The sequence below is a fragment of the Sciurus vulgaris genome (assembly GCF_902686455.1).
Source record: "Sciurus vulgaris genome assembly, chromosome: 2".
Lineage (NCBI taxonomy): Eukaryota > Metazoa > Chordata > Mammalia > Rodentia > Sciuridae > Sciurus > Sciurus vulgaris.
In genome coordinates this window covers 55,469,810-55,472,793 of record NC_136462.1, presented here as the reverse complement: position 1 = coordinate 55,472,793, position 2,984 = coordinate 55,469,810, and the positions used below count along the sequence as shown (strand labels likewise).

General features: G+C 37.8%; 1 pseudogene across 1 annotated transcript; it reads right to left on the bottom strand.

The window, feature by feature from the left end:
• Positions 1-935: 935 nt before the first annotated feature.
• Positions 936-2,773, bottom strand: LOC306655280 (heterogeneous nuclear ribonucleoprotein R-like; annotated as a pseudogene). The gene is made up of 2 exons: positions 2,084-2,773; positions 936-1,846 (listed from the first exon to the last, which is right to left on the bottom strand). The product of its transcript is annotated as a heterogeneous nuclear ribonucleoprotein R-like (transcript).
• Positions 2,774-2,984: the final 211 nt, after the last annotated feature.

Here is a 2,984-nt window from a genome sequence, read left to right as displayed (position 1 = left end):
TTTCTCAAATACTTATTTAAATTAATCAACCTGAAACTATATGCATGTAGTTTGTAAGAATCATTTATCAATTCATTGTTTCTATTATTGATATATGTATAATTATTTTATTTGACATTAATCTATTAGTACTTATTAATTTCACTATTATTGATTTATTTATTATGTGGAGCAATATGAATATGAAATTGAACACTGTAAGTTTTCCAAAGCAATCCATATGTAAGAGATAGAAAATTAGATTGGTAATTGTGCTGTGGCATAGGTCTCCTCTCACAGATGCATATTTTATTTTTTATTTTTTTGATATGTTTTTGAGTTTTAGTGAAATGTTAGATTAACATGAAATTGGAAATGCAATTACATTAGGGAAAAAACTGTCATGGTTTTGACGTTTAAGCCAAACAAATTTTGTAGGGCAAATTTCAAAGAAGTGTGAAGTTATAAAAACTTAAAAATACCATTAGGACTGGCAATATAGCTCAGCTGGCAGAGTGCTTGCCTTGTCTGCACAAGGCCCTGGGTTCTAATCCCCAGTACCACAGCAAAGAAATAAAAACGAAACAGTTAACCTACTTCTATGAATGCAAAATCTACAATCATAGATTATTTTCAATACAATAAAACAAATTTGTTTGCTTTAATTTCTTAAAACTACTAAGACAAAGCACTAGTTTGTATTTTTATTTATAGCATACTTCATACTCTTATGTATTCTAGCCCAAATTAAAAAAAAAAAAAAATTGAAACTGTCCAAACCAAAGGTTCTGTAAAATCATGATTTAACACTGGTTCTGAAGCTAAAATGAAGCCTGAAACAATAAAAGCATTATGATCCTCACAATAAGGGAACTCTACTAGCCCAATAATGTCCAAAAGCATTTATGAAAAGAAGAAAAATAAAGACTTGAATATATACAAAATAGTGATTTCTTCAGCCCAATGAAAATGGCAGCAAATTGCTACTTAAAGATGAAACCGTTAATTCAATTATTTTTTTGAAGAATGCAGATCTAGAGTCAATCGTATCTTGCCAGTATCACTTTCAAGCCCTCACTTGTCTATTTCCACTGTTGTCCATAAGTATCCTGATGAAATTCCTGGTTGCCATTACTGTAACCTCAGTTACCAGAAGTTACCACCTTGCTGAAGTGGTTGCTGAGTGAAGGGCTGGGAACCCCAGTTCTGCTGGTCTCTTGTCTGATGATGCTTGGAATCACATTTATTGTACTCATCTTCCTTTCTCTTTCCTCCTACATTGCTCCCACAATTGCCCTGAGCTCCACAGGAACCATGGCCTCTCTGCTGTTGTGCAGGACCCCCTTGACCACCCCTAGAGCCTCTTGGTGGCCCCAAAGGTGACCCCTCTGTGAATAGCCAGTTCTGCCTCTCGAAGGTGGTGCTCCCCATCCCCTTGGTGGTGGCGGAACACCTCACCCTCTCCTTCCTCCTGCTCTTCCTCTTACTGAATAGCCATCATCACAGCTGTAATAGGGGTCTTCATAGCCACCATGGTAGTTGTGATAATCATAACCATAGTAATCATCATAGTAATCTTCATAGCCATAGTACTCTGGAGGGTAGCCAGATCCACCTCTCCCTCCACCATAACTTCAGCCCCTATTTGGAGGTGACGTTGGAGGTGGAGGGTGTTAGGAATAATCAACATAGGCAGTACTTATGGAGGCCTGTCTAGCAGCCTGGCTCTCTTTCCTTTTCTTATTTGGAAGTTTAACTAAGACTATTTCAACTTCTTCCCCCCTATTTTTGTTCCATTCATTTTATCCGTGGCTTTTACAGCAGTTCCTCAGTCTTCAAAATGAACAAATGCATAATCTTTCAGTTTTTTTAAAAATTATTTTTTTTATTTGTGCAGACTGCATTTTGATACATTGTACACAAATGGGGTACATCTTTTCGTTTCTATGCTTGGGCATGATGTAGATTCATACCATTCATGTAATCATACACGTACATAGGGTAATGATGTCTGTCTCATTCCACCATTTTTCATACCTCCCACCATTTCCCTCTATGTAATCTAAAGTTCCACCACACCCTCTGTGAGTTTACTGAACCCTACCAGGATGTTTTCCAGGATGTTTTCTTTAGTCTTATTCTTTGGGATGGATCCAACAAAGAGTCTTTGTTTGTCACAGAAATGCATACTCCAAGGTGTTTACCAGGGTGAATTTCATAGCTGTCACACAGTTTAACAGCTTCCTGTATAACTTCCTTTCCACAGAAGGTGATAAATTCATACCCTCTTTTCTGACCAGATAATGGATCCATCATAAGATATAGATCCCAAATGGGTTCAGCCTTCTCAAACATCAACTCATCCTCATATAACTCTCTTGGTATTTTACTTTACAAAGACCTCTGTTCCAATGCCAAGGCTGCACACCAGAGTATATACTCTCAGGTGGAGGATCATCATACTGCCTCAGTCGTATGGTTACATCCAGCGAATAACCAGTCCCCTCAAGCAAAGTCTTGATCTTGGCTCCATCAGGTCTGTTTGTGGACTCTTGCACCTTTCTGCCTTGTTTCTCTCTGCCTATAGGTCTTCATAACTCCACATACAAAAGCACTTTTGTTCTGAACATGTGATAAGTCGCTTTCCTTGCACTGTTGTAGTACAGACAAAGCTCCTTCTTCATTAAATTCCCTGAAAGCATCAATTGCTCTTTCATCAAGATCAACATAAGCTACCAATCCAGGGCAGAGCAAGGGCCAGCAGCGGGGCCTGTGAGAATAAGCACTAGGAGCTTTGAAACGACTAGAAATATCATGCGCACCACCCCTTTCCCCCTTCCTCATGCATAGTGACCTCACAGATGTATATTTTTTATCAATTAAACTTTTACGTACATTTGTAGATAATTTCATAAATAATGGTGAAACACTTTTCGAGAAATATAAAGCCTATCTGAAATGTGACAAGAAATCCTAATGCAAAGATACACTAAATTATGGGAATT